Genomic DNA, 14116 nt, shown 5'->3' with positions numbered 1-14116 from the left:
CAATCCTAAAGGAAATCAACCCTGAATATTCATTGGAAGGACTGATGTTGAAGCTTAGGCTTCTCAGGCACTAGTGGTAAAGAACCAGCCTGCCAATCCCAGAGACATAAGAAACGTGAGTTCAATCCCTGGGTGGGGAAGATCCCCTGGAAGAGGGCATGGCAACCCACTCCAGTATTCTTGCCTGGAGAATCCCATAGACAGAGAAGCCTGGTGGGCTACAATATGGTCCATACTGTCAAAAAGAGTTGGCCTTGACTGAAGCGACTTAGCACACATGATTTTGAAGTTGAAGCGCCAATACTTTGGCCACTGATGTTAAGAGTTGACTTATTGGGAAAGACCTGGGAAAAATTGAGGGCAGAAGTGAAGGGCAGAAACAGGATGAGTTGGTGTTATAGCATCACCAACTCAATGGACAGGAGTTTGAGCAAACTCTGGGAGATGGTGAAGGACAGGGAAGGCTGGCATGTTGCAATCCATAGAGTCACCAAGTCGGAAATGACTGAATAACAAAAATTATTTCTATAAAAGTCAGGAATAGCCATGTGAGACACTGAAATTTATACTTCTATCATTCCTTTAATATTCAATGAAATTTCGCAGAACACTGCAGGAAGGATCTACACACATTTGGAAAATTAATCAAGGGCTTCATGTCCCTGCCTAGAGAAGGCTGGGCTAAGGAGTGAGCTCACAGAATCCAATTATGAGATGATGTGATGTGACTTGTAAGGGCTCTGGAACAAAGGTTGGGAGTCCAGATGTCCATTCTGAGCTGTAAAGAGACCACCAGGATGGATTCACAGAACATGTAAGAATTCCTCAGCAATTCCCGATTCCCAAAAATCACTTGGGAAGAGGAACACAGCACAAAAATGGACTTCCTGAAATTGATTTGGATATTAAAAGAACCGTAGATTTATTTTGCATTACAATTAAGTGAGGTTTGCGGACACTCTGACTGCATTATATTCATTTCGGCAGCCAGAAAGCTTAGAATGGAAAGTATTGCTTAATTATAATAATAATCTCACCTGGAATTCCTAAAATCATTAAAAGCTACCAGGAAGGGAAATACAACTACAACACCTTCTCTCCTTTTAAATGATTTGTGACCTTTCTTTTAATCTTTATTATTATAGCAACGTTTTGTGTGTTTACTAAGGGGATCTGACTTGAGCCTAAGCTGAGATTTAGATCCGCCTAGGCATGTGCAGTGAACTGGAAGGCAGCCTGCCAGGAGTCTGGTCAGATGAGTGACTAGGAAGACTGCTGAGGAAGATAGAGTCACTCTCAAGTCTGGCCCCAAAATAGACCCACAGAGTTGGAGGGGAGAGGTGACCCTGTATAATCATTTTGCCACTTGTGTTAGTCACTGGCTCTGCCTCCATGGATGTATGTCTAGGTTGTCTGGGAGGAAGTGAAAGTAAACTGGAGGGAAAAGTTATTTTATTGAAACTTGTGCACAGCCAGAAGCAACGTTGCTTTAGTTCTCCTAAAAAGAAAAATGTTAGATTCCCCTACCTCGGCCCTTCAAGGATTTCCTAGCATTCACCATAGCATCAACTAGGAGACTTCGGTGCTTTATGAAAGATGGCTTTGGAGTCTGGTGACAGAAACTAATGGGTGAAGGAGGAATAGCTGTTCAAAGCAGCAGGAGGAGTGCCTGGCAGGCCCACAAACCCACAGAGGAACCAACAGGTAAGTGGAGCAATTCTCCGTGTGAGAGGAGGCAGGACTCTTTTCTGGATTAAACTTCAGTCAGCCTCCTCTACACACTCTAGGCCTGAACTCTGGCATCTGTCCTTATAGGGCCTGAAACACCAGTTGTAGAAACAATCTTGTTATCATCTTTATAAGAATTTCCACCCTCAAAATCTGTCTGATCAAATTCTTCATCTCCCATCTTTGGCATCTGATCACTCGGGCCTACCTTCATCAATAAACTTGTCAAATTGGTTTAACCAAAGAATTCCTCCTTGCTTACCCTTGATGTTTCTTCTTTTTAATTTTTCATCCCCTGACCTCCATTCTGCCCCTTGGCTATGCCTCATTTGTTCATGCTGTATTCGAAATTGAGCCCCGTTCTATATACCAAGATCTCCTTTTCCTCACTGCAATAGTTCCTTCCGGAGTGAGAGCTGCCTTCACTGCTTTGACTTGTCTGGCTCCTGTTTTCTTTATGAGAAGTGATACTTAGTTGATCTGGCATCAAGTAGATCTTGGCAGTACCTAGCGTAAGGGGTTATGGTACCCAGAAATGTTGACATTACCAGCAGTACAGCAGAGGCAAAAGTGTGTTCTGAGTGTGTAATGACACAGGTAACTGCATACTTGGTGAGCACATTTAAAACTTCACCTGAAGAGTCTCAGAATACAGGGAAGGAATCTTTCCAAAGAGAAAGTCAGAGAAATAGAGGTCATATTTAATTCTCATAATATACAAAGCATTCATTATAAATAAAATATCATGTGCTTAGTCACTCAGTCATGTCCGACTCTTTGTGACCCTATGGACTTTAGCCTACCAGGCTCCTCTGTCCATGGGGATTCTCCAGGCAAGTATACTGAAGTGGATTGCCATGCCCTCCTCCAGGGGATATTCCCAACCCAGGGATCCAACCCAGGTCTCCTGCATTGCAGGTGGATTCTTTACTGTCTGAGCCACCATATTTTTATCCTTATACTAAGTCACTTTAGTTGTGTCTGACTCTTTGCAATCCCATGGACTGAAGTCCACCAGTCTCCTCTTTCCACGGGATTTCCCAGACAAGAATGCTGGAGTGGGTTGCCATGTTTCTTTTATAGTTAATAAAAACTGACTCTTAGAAAAGTGACTTTCCCTTATAAAAGGCAGAACTGGGACATAAATCCAAGTGCTCTGATGTATTTTCAACATTTATTCTACCACAATACAGCTGCCCCTCATTTAAAGTATTTCCTACACAGATTTTGATGCCCTTGTCTTTTTTAAAAAAATATATGATATATGAATTAATAAATTTCTCATTTTTTATATGCCAGATAGAATAAATTTCATACCTTCTTATAATTGACTTATTAAAATTTAAAATTGAATTTATTCATTAAAATGTGTTGAATTTTATTCATTAAAAAGATGCTTCCCCCATCTTTATTTAAAGAGAAATTTACTAAATTTAAAATCAGGATATATCTTCCAAAATCTGGCAAGGAGTAAGAAGATACACTCCTTAAAAAAGAAAAAAGTGACGAGATTCTGAAGAAGCATTGAAGAGTTCTGTCATTGTTTATAATAGCTGCTATTGAATAGGTAGTTCAAGCAAGATGGCAACAAGAGGCTACATTGGCTCAAAATTATAGGACTTGCCAGTCAATCCAGGAAAACTAGAGCAGGCATCAGATTCAATCCACCAGCAGAGAGGCAGTCAAGGCCAGGCACTGGAACCTTGCCAGAGACTGAGCAGGGTGGATGCTGGAGGAGTAGCCAAGAGAACAAGCCAAGGATTAGTTAGTAGAGAAAGCAGCAGAGGTAACAGGAGACAAGAACACAGGAAGTGGGTCTTAGGGCTATCTCCTTAGCTTTTGGACAGTGTCTCTTTAGCAAGATAATGCCTCACTTCATGCTCCAGGCATGAGCTCACTGCATAATGTCTTCAAAGTAATTTTCTACACCCGATACCAACAACTCCAATCTAATCTTCTACCCCTTATAATACAGGATTTTTTGTGTGGAAACCAAGAAACATGAGTGTCCAAATTATCTGGGTTGCCATTAAGGTATGCAGCATTCTTTCTGGTCAATTTCTTGGACCTGTGATCATCCATGTCCCCCAGCCATCACCTTGGCACTAAACAGTGCCTGATAGAGTCTGGAAGATATATTCTCATTTCCAGTCTATTGTTTTGGAAGTAAGAGAAGTGAGGTTGCAGATGGAATGTGGAGATTAAGAACCTGAGGGACAGACAGTGTGTTTGCCTCAAGCTCGGAGAAAGTCATAGAAAGAAGTCCTTGGTATTAAAATCTTGGAACTCAGGGAGGGTTGTGGAGATTAACATAGCTTTTAAATAGCCAAATAAAGGGATTGGTCAGCAGGATTACTAGATATGGTTCACTACTCTGAGGGATCCTGTGGTGTCATAATATCTATGAATATCATCCTTGCAGTGAGAAGTGTATGGTCCTGAACTTGTGGTTTGAAAATTTGTGAGCAGTGCCTTCTCCTTTTTCTTTGACTCAGAGCTATTCTGTGGTTTTTTTAGTCTCTAAGTCCTGTCTGGCTCTTTGCAATACCATGGACTGTAGCCCGCCAGGCTCTTCTGACCATGGGATTTCCCAGACAAGAATCTTGGAGTGGGTTGACATTTCCTACTCCAGGAATCTTCCTGACCCAGGGATTGAATCTGTGTCTCCTGCATTGGTAGGCAGATTCTTTACCTCTGAGCCATTGGGGAAGTCCCCAGAGCTATTTTATTTGACCCTAAAATGGATGATGCTTAGGATAACAATTCTCACAATCAATATTTTAACCAAATAAACCTTCAGTCTTTATTTACTTCTTCCAGAAACCAGACTAAACCCCAGAAAGCAGGGAAAGAGTGGAAGGCAAAGCAATAGGAATAGCAGAAATAATGTCCTACTATTCTGAGAATGTGGTGGGGGGCATGTTTGAATCTCTTGTCTTCTTTAGACCAGTGACTGGGAATAGGGGTTGTGGAAGAAACTGGAGAAAATCAAAAGACATACCTCTGCCAGAGAAGCATGGGTTTATCAGACTTTTGCTGAACTTTTTGCTGTATTATATTTCTCAAGTTGCTGTGAAGGCATGCTATTGTTTTGAACTTGCTTTCTTAAAATCTTTTATAACACCAGTCAAATAAGCAATGGGGGTCTTAAATCATTCTTCCTACAATTTTAGTCCCTAAAACGTCCTTAAAGTGAAGAATGCATGCTCAAAAGAAACTTAAAAAAATACTTGCATGAAAAGAAGAGAATTTAATAGAAAATAAGAAGCAAAATAAAACAAAAGAGAGGCAAGAACAAGATGAGTTCAATCATTCTATACAAAAAGAATGTTTGAATTTAAATTTTTATATAATTTGAACCTGTTGGAAGGAAAGGGTCAAATGCATTGCATGGTGTTCATCAAGAAAATTTTTCACTATAGCAACTGGCCTGCTCACAGTTCTGCTTCTCAGTTATTTATGACACTTGTTGTGCCAACAAATCCGTGTGATATGGTCCAAAATGAAAATGCCCAGCGACCGTAGCCTAGGTGTTCTTGGTGTAGGTACAAGTTTCAACACTATGCGATAACTCCACAGGGAGGAAGAAAGATGACAGGGATAAAGTTGATTCATGCAGCCCTGTCGGTGCTGATCCAGCACGTACATTTCCTATTTGTCCTCTTCTTTGGACTATGGATAATAGCAGAAGACAAGTGCACCTTCATTTGAGGATATTGCAGCAGATACAGCCTAGGTGTGCCCACTGAGTCACACCCTGTCCTTGAGTGTGAGTGGACACTGTGGTCCCCTTCTAACCAATGGAATATGGCAGAGATAAAGGGATTTTTCATGTGTGGATCCTTAATCAGTGGATAGTAAGTTAATCAAAAGAGAATCCTAGATTGGCCTGAACCAATCAGGTGAGCCTTAAAACACCAGAGCCTAGGCTTCGCTGAAGTCAAAAACTACAAGCAGCAGTTGTTCTCTTTTTCTCCCTGTTTCAGGTCTTTGTAAAGAGTCAGACTCACTGAATGACTTTCACTTTCTTTCAGGTCTTCAGGAAGCAAACTGAGATGCATTCTCCAGCCTCAAGGATATAAATCCTGTCAACAACCTGACAGAGCATAGACGCTGCTCCGTTCCTGGTAGAGCCTGCAGATGAAGATGCACTCTGTCTAGCACTTCTATTTCCACTTTATGAAGCCCTAAGCAGAGGACCCAGCTTAAGGTATGGCCAGACTTTCAACCCACAGAAGCAGTGTGCTCATAAATGCATATTGACTTAAATGTCTAAATTTGTGGAGATTTGTTATGCAACAAGAGAAAACTAATACAGACTCTGATCCTTCTCAAAGGGGAAAACAAGCAGAGGCCCACAGTTCAGAATTACCTGACCTTGGATTGCGGAACTCTAGATATTTTTCCTTAAAAGGGTAGCCATGCTGAACATGGTAAAGGGCAGGGGGCAGTTTTATGCAGAGAAAAGATCATTCTTTTTTGTGTTTATGAGCACATCTACAATACAAAGGATGGTGCCATTGCCCTGGTCAGCAGGAAAGCCCATCAAAACAGTTTCCTAGAGTTTGTTTCTGTTTTGCCATATTTGTTCATTTATATTGCTTTTTAGCTTCCACCTATACATGAAAGTATACTGCAGTTGTCTTTCTTTGTCTAAATTATTTTGCTTAACATAACAGAGAAAAGAGAATGAACTAGTAGCTACCAAAGAGAATAAGGTAGGGGGAGGGGTGAAATAGGTGAGAGGAATTAAAAGGAACAAACTACCAGTTATAAAATAAGTTGCAGGGACATAAGGTATAGCACAGGGCATGAATATGTGCTCAGCTCCTCAGTCATGTCTGCCTCTTTGCAACCTCACAGACTGTAGCCCTATAGGCTCCTCTGTCCATGGGATTTCCCGGGCAAGAATGCTGGAGTGAGTTACCATTTCCTTCTCCAGAGAATCTTCCCAACCAGGGATCGAACTCATGTCTCCAGCATTGACAGGCAGAATCTTTACCACTGAGCCACCTGGGAAAGCACAGGGAGTACACTCAATATTTTATAATAACTTTGAATTGTATATAAAATATAAAAATATTAAATTACTTTATTGTATGCCTGAAACCAATATGTTTTAAGTCAACTATACTTGCTCCTTGGAAGAAAAGCTATGACCAACCTAGACAGCATATTAAAAAGCAGAGACATTACTTTGCCAACAAAAGTCTGTGTAGTCAAAGCTATGGTTTTTCCAGTAGTCATGTATGGATGTGAGGGTTGGACTATAAAGAAAGCTGGGCTCCGAAGAATTGATGCTTCTGAACTGTGGTGTTGGAGAAGACTCTTGAGAGTCCCTTGGACTGCAAGGAGATCCAACCAGTCCATCCTAAAGGAAATAAATCCTGAATGAAGGAAATAAATCCTCCAATACTTTGGCCATCTGATGCGAAAAACTCATTGGAGAAGATCCTGACGCTGGGAGAGATTGAGGACAGGAAAAGAAGGGATGAGATGGTTTGATGGCATCAGTGACTCGATGGACATGAGTTTGAGCAAGCTCAGGGAGTTGGTGATGGACAGGGAGGCTTGGTGTGCTGCAGTCCATGGGGTCACAAAGGGTCGGACACAACTGAGTGACTGAACTGAACTGAACTGATACTTGAATAAATATTCATAGAAAAATAATTTCCTAGACAGATATAAACTTACAACATGAGCATGAGCCTCCTCATTCTACCTAAGAAATTTAGGAAGAGGTAAATACTGAGCCACCAGCACTCTTGCCATGTTGAAGGGACAGTTTCATGATGTCAGGCCCATTCTCGTGAGGACTGGCATAAGGGTGCAATTGAATTCATGAATGCATGTGCCCTGGTAGGTGGAAACACACATATACCAGGTCTTCACTAATGGAGGCCTTTTCTAGGTATATGCCTAGGATGACAGGTGGCATGGGCAAGTGAACCAGTTGCTAATAAAATGATATTCAAACAGGCAGCAGGCTGAGGAGGACTGCACAAGGTTCTTAAACAGAGTGAGTGTTCCTATGGGGGATAACAGTAACTAGAATTGGAATCAAGCAAAGAGCACAACCTGTGACACTATCTGAGTTTTTCCTGTCTTACTAGATTCTGGACCTCTGCCTTATAATGGAACAAACATGACCTTTCAATAAGGTCACTGATTTGCTTTTCCCACAAAGGCTGTCTGCTGAGGTAGTCCAGCTCTCTGTCTTCTCTAAGAGATAGTGATAAATAAGGGTTGTGACCTGGACAGCACCTGTAGCCTTGACATCTATCATGCAAGTGCTCAGCTGAATTACAGATCTTGTTACCAGTCCTTGAAACACACAGAGCTCTGGTTTGGGGAAGCAAATCCATCAGATGTGATGAAGAGCCTTTCCCAGCCTCAGAGGTGAATGCCATTCCTACTGTGGTCTGAGGAATAACTCCTTGGCCCCACCTAGTTCGCAGTCTGCACGAGTGTACAAGGGAACCCGTGTGTGCATATGAGCTAAGACGCTTCAGGCATATTTGACTCTGTGATCCTGTGGACTGTGGACTGCCAGGCTCCTCTGTCCGTGGGCTTCCCCAGGCAAGAATACTGGAGTGGGTTTCCACGCCCTCCTTCAAGGGAGCTTCCTGACCCAGGGATCAAACCCACATCTCCTGGTGGCTCCTACACTGTGGGTGGATTCTTCACTGCTGAGCTACTGGGGAAGCCCCACATGGGAACCCAGGTGGTGTTAAAACCAATGGGCAGCTTGGTCCGTTGTTCTGAAGCAAAGGTGAATACATGGTTCAGTCTGTGATCTGAGCAATGCATCATGCTGTTTGTCAAAGTCAAGGTCCTGGGAGTCATATGGAGATGTTATTAGAGAATGGGACACATTAGAGTTTGTTTGAGTGAGACTCACTGAAGGACAGCAGCCAAAGTCACAAAAGATAGGGATATAGTAAGCAGTTGCTAAGGCAATTTGACTAATTATTAAAATATCAGATGTCATCTGATCAGTATGATTGTAACAGAACAGACACACGCCAATATCTGATTTAGTGAACAGATCATAATATAATTAAATCTAAATAATACAAATATTTGCATTTGTTTGCATTTTGTTTGTAATCAGTCACATATAAAACATGGACTATTGACATGTTTAATCCTGAGAAACAATGAAGAATTGGAAAAGTGGTCAATTTTTCTCTCCAATCACAGAATTCTAGAATGTGCTGTTTGTGTAGGAGCAAAGAATGAGTTACCTACTTTAGACATTTCTCAGGAAACAACCAAATTTCCCTTTCCCAAAATAAACATTATAGGTGTTCTGAAATTCTTTTATTTAAAAAGTTTAAATTTGCAACAATCCTAGTGAAGCAATTTTATTCTAGATTTTAGCAGGTAGGTAATGATACCTTGTTCATAACCTGGGTGCATGCATGCATGCTAAGTCACTTCAGGCATGTCCAACTCTCTACAACCCTGTAGACTGCAGCCTAACAGGTTTCTCTGTCCATGTGATTCTCTAGGCAAGAATACTGGAGTGCATTACCATGCCCTCCTCCAGGGGATTTTCCTGACCCAGGGACTGAACCTGCATCTCTTACATCTGTTACATTGGCAGGCAGATTTTTTACCACTGAGCCACCTGGGAAGCCCTCCTTGGCCATGACATCATGTTTGAAACATCCTATAGAAAGATTTGATTGCCTGTAAAGAAGGGCTGTATAGTCTTCATTTTCATAGTGAAAAATGAAACCTAAGTGCCATTGCTTGTATAGTATCAATAATTATATTTACTTGTGAAGATGATACAATAAAATTAAAAGAAATATTAGCTTTGGAGGATAATTTGTATCTATGCTTTTTCCCTCTGTTCGTGAAGTATGAAAATATTCACACATATCACCCACCCCCAATAATAATAAAGCAAACTCCCAAGAGACCAGCATGCAGTTTAAGAAACAGAACCTGTAGGAGTTGATATTTTATTTTCTTAGGATCCAAAAATCACTGAAGATTGTGACTGTAGCCATGAAAGAAAAGCTGTGACAAAACTGGACAGCATATTAAAAAGCAGAGACATCACTTAGCCGACAAAGGTCCATATAGTCAAAGCTATGGTTTTTCCAGTAGTCATGTATGGATTTGAGAGTTGAACCATAAAGAAGGTTGAGCACCAAAGAACTGATGCTTTTGAATTATGGTGCTGGAGAAGACTCTTGAGAGTCCCTTGGACTGCAAGGAAATCAAACCAGTCAATCCTAAAGGAAATTAACCCTGAATATTTATTGGAAGGACTGATGCTGAAACTGAAGCTCCAATATTTTGGCCATCTGATATGAAGAACTGACTCACTAGAAAAGACCCTGATGCTGGGAAAGATTGAGGGCAGGAGAAGAAGGGGACAATAGAGGATGAGATGGTTGGATGGCATCACCAACTCAATGAACATGAGTTTGAGCAAACTCTGGGAGATGGTGAAGGACAGGGAAGCCTGGCATGCCACAGTCCATGGGGTCACAAAGAGTCAGACATGGCTTAGTGACTGAACAACAACAAGAGCAGTAAGAAATGACCCATCAGTTTCTATTTTATCAATTGTTTTAAAAAATTGAAATTGAGGTTTACTTATGTGAAATGCCTCCCTGGCATATTTGGACATGATCATATAAATTTCTCTTCCATCTGTTAGCAGGATTAATTTTTATTGATAGATCTCCTAATGTTGAAATATCCACTTGATCTTGAAGTACTGCTGGATTCTGTTTACTAATATTATATTTAAGCTTTCATATTTACATTTAGAAATGAGATTGACCTTAGTTTTGAGTGTGTGTTTTATAACAATGTAAACTCACATAATGAAAAGAATTGAGAAGAACTTCTTTATCAGGGGCTTCCCAGGTGGTGCTAGTGGTAAAGAACCTGTCTGACAATGAAGGAAACAGGTTCAGGTTCGATCCCTGGGTCAGGAAGATCCACTGAAGGAGGGTGTGGCAACCCACTCTAGTATTCTTGCCTGGAGAATCCCACAGACAGAGGAGCTTGGTCTGCTACAGTTGACAGGGTTGCAAAGAGTTGGACACAACTTAAGTGACTGAGCATGCACACACTCACTTCTTTATCAATGCTCCAGCATAGTTTAAATCATTAAGGTTATTTGGTCTTCACAGTTTTGTAGAATTCCTCTCTCATACCATTTGTTTGGATGACTTCTTGTGGCTCAGTGATAAAAAATCTTCCTGCCAATGTAGGAGATGTGGGTTTGATCCCTTGTCTGGGAAGATCCCCTGGAGAAGGAAATGGCAACCCAATCCAGTATTCTTGCCTGGAAAACCCTGTGTACAAAGGAGCCTGGTGGGCTACAGTCCGTGAAGTTGCAAAAGACTCAGACTTGACTTACCAACTGTGTTCAGGATGGAGAGGTTCTTTGACAACTTATTTTATTTCGTCTATGAAAATTGGACAGTTTAAAACCTCTACATCTATTGAAGCTAGTTTTTATAAATTATATCATCCTAAAAAGCTGTATATTTATCTGATTTTAAAAAAATTCATGTGTATATAGTTATGCAGTATAATCTCAAAAAATTTTTAAATATTTGTGTTTTGGATATTACCCCCTTTTCATTTCTTATTTTGTACATTTGTTATTCCCTCTGAGATGTTCCCTTTCTCAGCTAGTAAATTTGTCTATCTTATATTTTTCGAGAATCAACTTTTTGTTCTGTTTTCTAACTCAATATTTACCTTTAGTAATTTCTTCCATTTATATTATTCTGCTTTACTTTGTCGGTCTTTTTCTATTATTTTTGAATTACATGTTTTATTGTTTTCATTTTATTGCTACATGTATTAAATGCTGTGAATTTCTTCAGATGGCTGCTTTAGCTATGCCCCATTACTCTGAATCTATGTGCGGATTTGAACTCCATTCCTGATACCAAAATATGTAACAGATTTCTATTGCGACTTATTTTGCCAAAGTTTTACTTTCATTTCAGACTCAAAGGATTCGTTAACAAATCACTCATTACACACAAATAAACAATTTCAATATTTAGTAGAGGACTAATTAGCTTAATTTCAATATATAATTATTAAAAGAAAAGAGAAATTGAAATAATAGAGAAGAGTAACAGCACATACATCACCAAATTGTGCTGACCAACATCTGACTTAAACAGCACTGTGAAGTCCTGATTAACAGCAATCTAGAGTCCCAATTTGGAAAGGGTGGGTCCTGGGCAGTGCATACCCTCCATGGGTGAGACTTTATTTATTTATTTATTTTTAATTAAAAAAGATGCTTCAGGATCTGTTTCTTGATGAGCCCAGCCATGGTGCCGAGGCGGGAGGCGCCGCGCTCTCTCTCGTTCTTCACTGCCTCCTCTCTTCGAGGCCGTCTCCCCTTTGTCCGGATTCACCCGGCCGGTGGAGAGGCTCCTGAGCACTCACGCCCAGGACAGACCCGAGGCCCCGGCAGAGGCAACAGCCGCCACCGCTGCCGCCAAGAACCCGGAGCATTGCGCTCAGGCAGCCGCGGCCGCCGCCGGCGCCATCTTGGCTGCAGCATCACCTGGGTGAGACTTTAAATTCCAGTTTTGGGGGCTCCCACTTATAATCCCAGGCCACAAACTGATATCATCATCAATTTGTGTGCAAAAATGCAGCTCTGATTTTACTTTAACATTTTTACAATGTTGTTTGTTTTATCTTGTTAATCATAGGATTTCCTTATACCCTGGGCACAGTTGGCCAGGCCTCCAAGGGCTCAAGAATTCCAAGACCCACCTCCTTTCTAAAGTGCTGCCTGACTAACTGTGCTTGTGGGCAGGCATGGAATCAGGGCAGTGTCCAAGAAGGTCAGAAGCAAGGTCAGAGGCCTGCTCTCCTGTTTCTAAAGCCTGAACAACACTTGCTCCATTTTAATTTCTTGAACAGTCAGCTTCAGGATTGTTTAGGCTGAAGGTCATAGGAATAAGGCAAAATAACATGGGCAGTCTTATTAATACTGTAGGTCAAATAACAATTTCTAAAGGTAGGAAAGAAGATAATCAAAGAAATAACCAAGAGGTTAAACAATGCAGAAGACAATTTCTGAGCAGTAAGGGATGTAGTAAAGAAAAAGTCCCACCATGAATGAGAAGTATATTTTTGTACATTAACTCCTATACCCATTAACATATCAGCTACAACAGCAGTAACAACAAAATATTCTATCAAGGTATGATTACGTTTTTCTATGAAATTTTGTAATACTTTGGTTTCTTGCAAGATTTTACATAGGGGTTCTAAGAAAAAGCTATTAGGAACAAAGTAAATAGCATTTACGTTGATAACACCTGAGTTTTTATGGGGGAAAAATAATAGGTGGTCCCCTAACACTTCCACTTCCAATATAAATGATCAATATGTGTTAAGCTTCCAGAAAAAGGGGTTCCTAACTGCTGTGTCAGAGAAGGCAATGGCACCCCACTCTAGTACTCTTGCCTGGAAAATCCCATGGGTGGAGAAGCCTGTTAGGCTGCACTCCATGGGGTCGCGAAGAGTCGGACACGACTGAGCAACTTCACTTCTACTTTTCACTTTCATGCATCGGAGAAGGAAATGGCAACCCACTCCAGTGTTCTTGCCTGGAGAATCCCAGGGACGCCAGAGCCTGGTGGGCTGCCGTCTATGGGGTCGCACAGAGTCGGACACGACTGAAGGGACTTAGCAGCAGCAGCAGCAACGGATATGTAGTAGTTCCTACATCATTGGTTACAATATGTACAAATTGAGAGGCTATTTCAAACAGGATTTGGGGAAGACAGTCCATTCACAGTAGTTGGTAGAGTTCTCCAGTAAGCAGGGTTCCCCAAATGCGAGAAGTTGGTCCATATAGCAATCCTTCAGGAGTCTTGTCATAGTCAGAAAGCGGATATGACTGTTAAAGTAACACATGAAATCGGCACATAATACTCGTGTTCAAGTATTGAGTTATATCTTTACCAGTGCTTTATAACCTAGCAGATAGATCAATTTTGTCCATAGAAAGTCAAAATTAAGAAAGGACAGGCCTTGTTTGCTCGGCAGGTGAAGTTGTCCTGAGTTTGGGTCCAGCTCATGTTTCTCCAGCTGAAGATTCTCCAATAGCTTTCTTCATATTTTTCTTTTAATTGTAGCATATCCTTGAAGGCTGAGGTGTGAATGACAATCCACATGGCAGTCAGGCTTTCAAGAATAATCTACTCATGAGAATAGCAGTGAGTTAGTGGCACATATTTCCATGTTTTCTGTCCAGGGGTCATCACTAATAAGGGATTAGTCTTCCCCTGCAAAATCACATCAGCAGGTATGGGAGGACCGTTTGGACCCTTTACTTAGACTTTACTCCAATTGCATATATTTCATTTGT

This window comes from Moschus berezovskii, chromosome 5 (assembly GCF_049115385.1).
Source record: "Moschus berezovskii isolate FMDL1 chromosome 5, NW_MosBer_1.0, whole genome shotgun sequence".
In the NCBI taxonomy this organism is placed as follows: domain Eukaryota; kingdom Metazoa; phylum Chordata; class Mammalia; order Artiodactyla; family Moschidae; genus Moschus; species Moschus berezovskii.
The sequence above is the reverse complement of the archived record's forward strand: the minus strand, read 5'-3'. Positions refer to the sequence as shown.